Below are 10,753 nucleotides of genomic sequence, written 5' to 3' on the forward strand. Positions count from 1 at the left end.
AGTGGAATACTTTTTTCTTACTGCCCTATTTTATTTTTTAGATATTAGATATGGAATACATTACGAAATATCCTATTAACTGCATTTTCTACAGTTATTATTTTTGGGTATCCGGTAGATAAATATAATATAACATTACATATGGAATATGTAATATGGATATGGAATATTCTATCATATACTTCAGATCCATAGTTAAGGTTCTTTCATGTATGTAGAACATTTACCATTTTGCATTAATGTTCGGTAACCACTAACGTAACTCAATTTACTTAATAATTAACCAATATGATTACAGTCTGATATATAACATTACAGTAAATATTTTACATCCAAACGAATATCTCACGTATTTTTCTTTTGACATCCACGCTGTGTTTGTCTTTTTACCTGTATTATGTTATCGAGGATATGGGGATTCTTTTATACCCGTTAGCAAGATGTACCCTTGACCCACATCCTATGGAGCCGTTTTTGGAAAGAATGTTTATTTTGATACACATACATTTGTTCATTTTCTAACTCAAGAACGTTTCTATATCGTTGTGCTTTCATTAACACAAATTCAGAAGTTAAGACATTTTACTAGTGGTTGCTGTACTGCGGCGTAATCATTGCTCTGAATAGATTGGTTTTAAAATTATTTTATTTTTTTCAGGTTGGTTGTTACACCAACATGACTGACACTGATTTTAAACGTTTTAAAACGTTGTGTTCATAAACATTATGATACATTCATGTGGAATTTAAAAACGTATTTATTATCCCAATGATTTACGCCATCTTTACCCAATATTCTGTTGACAGGTAAGAAGGAATGTAGGTAGTCAACACCATATACCGACAATTTTTGAACTTCTCTAACTTAATATTTCAATATTGGTGTTTGATCTTTATACTTATAACACAAAAATGGCCTGTAATGAGAAGTATGATTATTTTTGAGTAAGACATGGATCATAAACTTTCAAAACCACAATTCTTCACGCTAACAACTGGATAATAAATGTTATACGTCAGAAAAACATCCGATAGGAAAGAAATATAAGATACTTGTAAATTGTATCTTCTTTATAGTTTTAATTTTATGAGTTAACAATAATAACACTATGAAATGCAATTTTTTTCTGAATAATATATGTAATTTCTTAATTGCTTATGTTGTAAAATTGCAGAAAATGGCCATTATTCCCTTCAAACATTGCTTTTGTGACTTGGATAATGAAATTTGGAAATTAACCTATTTTCTATGTAAAAATGGACAAATTTGTACATTTTCATTTACACAAGGTCTGAGTAAAACAACATATGAATATAGATTTACATGTATTTATACTAAAGTTATACAAAAATAAGCAAAAATTGTTTAGAAGTGGGTAGATTTTCGACATTTGCGACTGTAATGTAAATCACTTTCACGTATCAGCTCCCAAATATTGGCTCCCATCATGTTTTCGTTATATGTTCCTTGGTAGCGGCATTCAAAGTCCATTATATCTTGGTGGAATCGCTCGCCTTGCTCCTCTGAGTAGGCTCCCATGTTCTCCTTGAATTTATCAAAATGATAGTCAAGGATATGGACTTTCAGGGACATCCTGCAGTCTATTTTGCCGTAGTTCTTCATCAGAGCCTCAACCCGTTCCACATAATTTCCGGCCTTGTGATGGCCCAAGAATTCCCGAACCACTGCGACAAAGCTGCCCCAAGCTTTTTTCCTTCCCACTGAGCTTCTTGGGGAGTTCTGTGCACTCCAGGATCCTCTTTATTTGTGGTCCAACGAAGATACCAGCTTTGATCTTTGCATCAGACAGCTTAGGAAAGAAGTCTCGAAGATACGTGAAGGATTCAGATTCCTTATCAAGAGCTGTGACAAATTGTTTCATAAGATCCAATTTTATGTTCAATGGTGGGAACAACACCTTCTGGTGACCCATTAGTGGTTCACACTTGACTTTGTGCCTCCCCACAGAGAACTCGGTCAAGTGTGGCCAGTGCTTCCTGTTGTAGTGCACTGCGGTGTTGCTATTGTCCCAAAGGCAAAGACAACAAGGAAACTTGATAAAGCCTCCTTGGAGACACATCAGAGTGCCACCATTTTTAAATATCCGATAACCTCTCAGCCATACACATCATACTGCAAGGCTTCTAGCAAGGTGTTTACGCTGTTTAGTTCCTATTTGAGGTGCTTCAAAAGATATTTAAATTTTAAAAGATCTAAAAATTAAATAATATAAAATCTTAATATTCAAGCAAGCAAAAATTGTCCGTCTTACCTTCTAGAGTTTTTTTTGCAGCGCTCGCAGGTAAAATGAAGTGCCTAGGGTTTGGCTTGACAGGCATGCCAAAATGTACCTTGTAGGCTACACACATTTCAGTAGATGCTATCACAGAGTACATTTTCGCTCTTGTCTTGATAAATTAGACACATACATAGCAGAATGTGTCTGGAGGATGCTTGCAGCTTCTTGATGCCATCTTTGATAAAATCAGATAGGTTCTATGTGTTCACTTAGGCAGCTAGAACTAAACTGAAGTGGTGAGTGGTGAGCCCCTAAATACATGATACTATGGAAAGTTCTAGAAAATTCTAAAAGGTTCTTGGAAATTGTCGTAAGTTCTACAACATTCTAGAAAATTATTGTAAGTTCTACAATAATCTAGAAGTTCTTGAAAATTCTTGTAAGTTCGAGAAAATTTTCAATCAGCTACTCAGCACTGAATTTGAAAATTTCATTACCCAGGTCAAAAGAGCAAAGTTTGAAAAACAAATAAGTCTTTTTCCATTTTACTTTAGGCATAAGCAATTGGGAAATAACACTTCGTGCCAAGAAATAAGAAAAAAAGTAAAAATTTTGGTACATATTGTAATCGTTTACTAATAACACAATATATGAAATTTGAAACTCTGTATTGCAATATTATTGATTTAAGTAAAGATGTAATTTTTAGAGAAATATGAAAAAAACTTTCTTATTATTGAAGGTCCAAGATTATGTTTTATAGAAATATTAAAATCATGTAAATATTCACACAAAAAATTAATCTGGCAGCTAAGAAACAGTCAGTATTCAGTTGATTGGAACATTATTAAACCTTTTAACACAGCGCAAGGAAAAGTTTTATTGATTATTCAAACTAAACAGAAACAGAAGACAATATGTTATATATAAATTATATGGTTATTAAACACATTTCTCTTAAAGTATTTGTAGACAATAAAAATTTTTAGATAAACAATTTAATTATAATACGAATATTAGATTAAAGTAACAGTCGTAAACTTTCATCAAAATTACTTTATTTCTTTATGGTAAAATATCCATTTAAATATAATTACACACTGAGAAAAAATAAAAAACGTAAAGAATATATGTCCATCTTGTCTGTCTATCATGACAGATGACGTAAAATACAATTATTGTACCACCTTTGTAGCTTTGAGCACGGCCCCGACATGCTCGCCCTTTCAGCCGTGGGAGCGTTATAATGTGACAGTCAATCCCACTATTCGTTGGTAAAAGAGTAGCCCAAGAGTTGGCGGTGGGTGGTGATGACTAACTGCCTTCCCTCTAGTCTTACACTGCTAAATTAGGGACGGCTAGCGCAGATAGCCCTCGAGTAGCTTTGCGCGAAATTCAAAACAATTTAGCTTTGAGCACAAATACCAGTGTTTTTATAGTTGTATTTATCCTTGGTACTGAACATCATGTTGTTATGTTCAATAATGTTCAAATAATTAATATATAAACAGATAATGTAGGATGTTCTGTACTGGAATAAAGTTTAAGCTCACCCGCTTCACCCTTGTACGTTTTGTAACTCATTTTATAGAGTTCTCTTTCACTTCGTACCAAGAACTGTTTTGGAATTTCGCACAAAGCAACTCGAGGGCTAACGGATGGGAGGGCGCGCATATTTGGCGCGACTCGGGCGCGAATCCGCGACCCTCAGATTACGAAGCGCACGCCTTAACGCGCTAGGCCATGCCAGGCCCACCAATAACTCGTCATACTCTGCATATCTTTGACTTCTGTCAAAGTCTTTCAGATCTATAAAACTTTTCAACTGTTTTTCTAAAACTCCTCTTCTTTGGATCAACTAGAAATAAGAAAATAAATAAGAAATACTAAGATAACTAAGTTTTATAGTATCAAAATAAAACTTTAAAATATATATTCCTGTATTATTCAACATTATTCTGTACAAAATATGTGGAAACTGTCTTAAGAAATTCATACTTTTTTAAACTAAAACCAATCTCACTAATTTGGCACCAAGTGGCACAGCGGTATGTCTTCGATCTCGCCATGCTACAAATCATGTTTCGATACCCATGACTGTCAGAACACAGATCCCCCCTTTATGTGACATTGTGCTTAATTCGTGAGAAACGTAATATCCAAATTTTTGTTCGAAAAACGATTCTAGACTAAGAAGTAATATGCTTGTAATTCCTCAAGAAACTTGAAGCAATTTATGGTATAAACTAAAAAGTTGATTCCTATGTGTTATTGAACACTGATATATGTTTATCATCATGTAAAAAGTGTCAGGTTGAACACAGATTAACATTTTGATGCATATATAAAAACAAACTAAAACGAATAAGTAAAAAAGTCTTATAAGCTGTATATTTAAAAGTGATGATTAGTATATTTTAATAAACAGAATAAGTGAAGAAATATCATGAAACAATTAATAAAAAACGTTATATGTTCTTAACAAAGTTTACTATTTTTAATTTTTAAACCTGGGCTCGTTCTGAAACTTATTTTCCAATTATTCTACATAACTGAGTTCGTGGAACAAAGTAGTTTTTCTTCTATGAAAATAGTGGCTAACTCTTCATTAAATGTTTCACGATAACAGCCATTGACTGAGGATTAACTAAAGCTACATTACGAAACAAAGTTTAGTTCACCTACCGTCCGGCCTGGCATGGCCAAGCGTGTTAAGGCGTGCGACTCGTAATCTGAGGGTCGCGGGTTAGCATCCCCGTCGCGCCAAACATGCTCGCTCTTTCAGCCTATAAGATGATAAATATATTGTATTTCTTCGTGTTGGCCCACGCTGATGTCCATCATCACCCAACTTGTAATACTATTGGGTCACTGAAAGGAATAGTGGACTCCGTTACAGAATTAGTAGATCTGGCTAGAGAGAGGTTTTCTACTATAGAAGGTAATATATTTTACTTGAAGTATTACAGTTTACTGACAACTTGAACATCGAATAAAGTAACATTTAAATGTAACTACATGCTACGTTAGAACGTTAAACCTAAATGTTATAGTTGGTAATACTCTATGTTCAACTACTTTTCGGTTTTCATGTTAAAATTTTTAGTTAGATGTGTTTTCTACAACCACACTTGAACGAACACATCCACCGATTGGTTGGGTGTGTGTTTTTCTTATAGCAAAGCGATCAGGTTATCTACTGCGCTCACCGAGAGGAATCGAACCACTGATATTAGCGTTATAAATCCGTAGACTTACCGCTGTACTAGCGTCAGGTAATCATTTCGATGTACAAAATATTTGGTAATGGTATATATCCAGACTGTAACCATATTGGCTAGTTCTTAAAGTAAACTAAGTTCCGTAAGTGGTTACCGAACATTAATGTAAAATAGTAAATATTCTATATATCTGAAAGAACCTTAATGAATAGTACTAAAAAAATCGTAGAATATTCTATATCTGAAAGTCATATTACAATTATCTTGAATGTACCTGAAAATAATAACTGTAACAAATGCAATAAGTGAGATATCTCGTAAAATATTCTATATCTAATAGCTATAGTATAGTAATTTAAAAAATAAAAAACGCAGTAATAGAATCGTAGTCCACTTCTTTCATAAACGGTATGGAAATGAAATATTTAAAATATTCCCTGGGTCGTAGACATAATTCAAGCTTCACTCATTTGAGGTCGTGGTCTTGGAAGTCTTGAAAATATTGTGCATGGATGATCGCTGTCTGTGATCAAATTCTTTGACGCAATTCTGGCTCATTCTTTATCTTCTTGCATGAAAATATACCTATCCTCAGTAACAATATTTAATGTTATTATATCCAAAAGTATTTATATCCATTTCTAATTCCAAATTAAAGTTAAGTTTTGTAATTAAGCTTTGGCCTAGTGCGTTAGTATTCAGTTAACACAAATAAGTATAAAACTTTCAGTTCTACAGAGTCCCATTTGTAGTTAAATTATAGGTTTTACTGTCTTATGTGATTAAAACGGTAAAGCATCTACATAAAATTAAAGATAATACAATGTTAGAATAATTATTACACAATAAATAATTATTGAAACATGACTAACCCTGAAAACAAAACATTTTTTCCAGTGTAATATGTCACCATATACAGCAGTAACGGAGAAGAAGAAAAGTATGATAGTCATTTTTATATTAAAATATTTCAATTTAAAACTGAATTATTTACATTTATGTGGCTCTTCTTAGGCCTAAACTATCCAGAATTACAATATATATGTCAGTACTTTATTATTTATTATTATTATTTATTTAACCTTTCATTCCCATTACATGAGCACTGTGATCATTATACGTGCCTTATATCTAACAGAAATAAAAATCATCCTTAAAACACCAGAAGAATAACATAACATTAAAAACTTCTCTTGCGGACACTGTCCGTTGATTTGAAAAACCACTACAAAAAAGTAAAAAAAAAAAAAAAAAAAAGACACGGACGTCAGCCAATCAAATAGCTATATACCTATAAGTCTTCTGTACAACTTAGGTAAAGTCATGGTCAAAGTCCCATCCAACAGACTGTTACATTACTTGGAAACTAATAACATCTTCTACAATAAACAAGAACTGTACACTGTAAAAACATGACAGTTATTAACAACACATTACGGTTATTAATAAGAATAAGTGTTAATTTCGAAAATATCCAGTTTGAACCGCGAACATAAATTTAATAATTGCAGTAAAACTGTATAATGCGGAATCGTACCGAACCGAGTAAAATTTTCGGCTTAAGCAGGTTTTCCGGCTTAGACAGTGAATATACATTTCCTTAATTATACATAATGAAGAGAAGTAAGATGTTTGTGAACAAAGTTATTATACTATGTAAAACGGTTCGTTTGAGTTTTACGTAGAGGAGTTAAAATATTTTTTCTCAACCCAGACGAGTCGTTTTACACATATAATTTTCTCTACAAGTGGGTTTCCTCGATATCACTGAAAGTTATTATACTGTTTATGCTATATTTATTAAAATAAGAACAAAAATAGACATTCAAAATATACAGAAGTACACGAAATCATAATCACATTTATTTGAAAAAAGTGTCTAATTTATACTGTTTCGTTTTTTAATGGGCTTTCTCATGTGGTTAATAGACAACGCCAGTTCTACCGTATTTTCACAAAGCTCGTTTTTCCCCTTCATTTTTCCATACAATTTGATAGCGTTTATATAACTTAACACTTATTTTTATTTCCTTTTACATTTTGTTCATCTCCTGAATTTCTCACATTGTTAACATCTTGCGGTTCTTTTAAAGATTTTGAATCAATTTCATCAATTTCTGTTAAAATATTCTTGTCAACGTTCACAAAACTTTCCACGCTTACAGAATCATCTACATCAATCTTCTCGATCAGAGTTTGGTTTTCACTAGAATCGTCATAATAAACAACTTCTACACAATCTACGCCATTATCAAGAATAAATCCAGTTTCGAAAGCACTTTATTACACATCCATCTTTTACACATTTGATTGAATTACTTAAAAATGCAATTGCATCTAACAGGTCATGGTCATTTTAAATGCTTTCTTACAGTCGTTCATGAAGCATCAATTTTTTCTATTTCTATTTTATACACTGTATAATTCCATTATATAGTGGCTATAGAACTGATGTTGTACATGGAGGTAGTAAGACTAAAGAAACATTTGAAAGTTGAACTTTTGGGTGACAAGTTGCATTACCTAAGAAAAGTATAATATTCCTATTTTCTTGTTCTATTCTTTTGTTTATTTTTTTTTAAATATTCCTCGAATATAGTACATGTCATACACGCTTTATTATTCGCATTCCATTCCACAGGAAGTTTATTCTTCCTTAAATTTTAGAAACAGCGCGGATTTTCACTTTTACCTATGACATTTGGTAAATTTTTCCTAAATTTTAAAATTGGAGAAGATAGAAATTTATTTTTTCGTGAGAATTATTTAAAGAGTAGAATTATGCACTTAAAAGACAAATATGTTTCTAAAAATCATGAATCCAACTTAACTTCAGAAAAAAGACGACAGAAGAAAGAACAGGATATATTTAACCAATGCTTACTGTAACAAAATGTCTGAGAATTTATTAATATTTTAAAAAAATATTAATTATAAAAGAATTTATTAATATTTAAAGAAATTATAAATTAAATAAAAAATTAATATTTAATCAAAAACATTTTTCCGCCTTTACTCAGGTTCTAATCGCACTTGTTGATAAATGAGGTACGTGAAAAATAATTTTCTGTTCACGTTACGTAGTTTCCGCCACATAGAGGGCCTTTTGTAACAGAAATATTACGATAATGTTGCAAAATTTTAATATTTCCGGCTTGTACACGTTTTACTATATATACCATGTGAATTATGTCTATTATGCGTGCCAGATTGTTAAATATGGAAATATTTCTTCTACATATTGTTACAAATCTATCTCATCAAAAACTGTTCGAAGTGTGGTTACAAACGTATCTAATCAACAATATTCTAAAAAATTATTACAAATTCATCAAATCAATAATTGTTCTAAGTATGGTTACAAATGCATCTAATTAACAGTTGTCCTAAGTGTAGTTACAAATCTGTCTAATGAACATTTGTTCTAAAGTATTTTTGCTACATAAGCCATTTATAGAACAACAGACTTTTTGTTAGTACTTACCATAAAGTAACCGAGTGAAGGAATTTAAGGTATAACTAATGAGATCCACAGACAACAGCCAAAAAAAAGGAGAACTTTATTATACATTCTGTTAGTTTTATGTTGATACTAACGACTGTCGCTTGTAGTACATTGTTAGCAGAAGAAACAGATTGAAATTACACCGTACCAACAGATGTTCAGCTAGACTGTATTACAATAACTGTTGACTTATAAAATAGTTATTTAACAAATGTAGACACGTTATGAACACACATCACATTTAGTTACACACGTGCAGTTTTCTCTATACGCGTTTTTATGTCTTCTAAACATTGTCTGTTGAATGTGTTAGTGTCTAGACATAAATAACAACATTGAAAACTAACAAAAATTCTTTCAAGTTCCGTTACATTAAAATATTTGGTTTTCATGTTTAATTCATGAATACAATTTCAGTATAGAAACATTGTAAATTAATGTAAGAAATAAAAATATAACATTATTAAGGTTCAGTCATATTGACTTCCATAAGAGTCTCTTACCAGTCACACTTACATCCATGTTGATCTCTCAGAAACGACAATGACACCCATAATGTCTCACATCAATCACACTGAAGCTCATAAAAGCTCACAACTCTTACACTCGTGATAGTTTTCCTTCAGTCATTGAGACATCCAAACTTGTTTCACACGTGTTTCACTCACACAACAAAATCAAACAGGTCACTAACGTTCATAACAGTCTCACACTAGTCCAACTGGCATCACCAGTTAGTATGGCACTATGAAGGTGGAAGTATTACCTCATATATAATTAATATGTACATGCAAATGATATACTAACTAATTAAAGGTCAATTACTTAATTAGATTATACAATAACTCATGTAAATACACAGATACCGTGTTTACATGTTAAAGTAAATTTGTTACACATTTTCACAAAGTTAAAAACATCTAAACATGAATGTGAAATACAAATACATGATAAAATACACAGTACCCTAAAATTATTTGATGTATTATAAATTAATGCATGGCAAGAAACGCTTACCACCTGGTGGTTTGTGGTGGACACAGTTTTCGTTACAGTAAGGACAATTGCGTACAACTGATCACAAAATACGTCATTAACAAAGGTGGCGCTCGCAACGTTAAACTTTTGTTTACATTAACAAGTTTTCTTTATTGTTGATATAAGTAAGTTAGCGATGTTTAGATATAAGTAGGTGATTTAGTCTTGAAAAACGTTTGATATTTTACCAATGAAATTAAAATACTACAAGTAACGTCTCAAAACCGGTTTGCCAGTTATTTCCTTCCATTTAATTGTTACGTCACATAATATTGTCCTGTATATAATTATTAACGTTTTATTTAATATTAATTTAAAATATTACAGAAATATTTTATTTAACAGTGTTACAACCTTTGTTAGGGTTAGGAAACAATCAAGTAAATGAAACTTTATTTCAGTAGATACTATCCTACCTTAGATGTTTTTGTGTTATTGGTTAATTATAAGAATTATTTTATTATTATTTTAGAAACTTTACTTGCTACTAGTCACAACCATATGATGTTCAATACCAAGTATAAAGACAACGATAAAAACAGTTACAGTTGTGTTCAAACCTACAAAGGTTGTATAAATCATGTCATCGACCTAACTTTAATGGTTTGTATCACATAGAAGATAAGATAGACAACATTGTTATCACCTAGTATCACTGGAAAAATAAACAGAACACACTAAAAACAAGTGAGATTACAATAAAATATGTGAAGTTTATTATTGGTCAATAAATAACAACTAACATATAA

At 31.6% G+C, this 10,753-nt stretch overlaps 1 long non-coding RNA gene across 2 annotated transcripts; it reads right to left on the minus strand.

Annotated features, from left to right (window-relative positions):
• Window positions 1–3,293: 3,293 nt before the first annotated feature.
• LOC143238266 (uncharacterized) lies at window positions 3,294–10,169 on the minus strand. 2 transcript variants are annotated; one of them, XR_013020481.1, is made up of 3 exons: window positions 9,984–10,169; window positions 4,926–5,111; window positions 3,294–4,098 (listed from the first exon to the last, which is right to left on the minus strand). It is a non-coding gene; the product is annotated as an uncharacterized LOC143238266 (long non-coding RNA). The 2 variants fall into 2 exon arrangements; XR_013020482.1 differs by lacking the exon at window positions 9,984–10,169 and adding an exon at window positions 9,470–9,937.
• Between the last annotated feature and the right edge of the window lie 584 nt (window positions 10,170–10,753).

Source organism: Tachypleus tridentatus, chromosome 13 (genome assembly GCF_004210375.1).
Source record: "Tachypleus tridentatus isolate NWPU-2018 chromosome 13, ASM421037v1, whole genome shotgun sequence".
Lineage (NCBI taxonomy): Eukaryota > Metazoa > Arthropoda > Merostomata > Xiphosura > Limulidae > Tachypleus > Tachypleus tridentatus.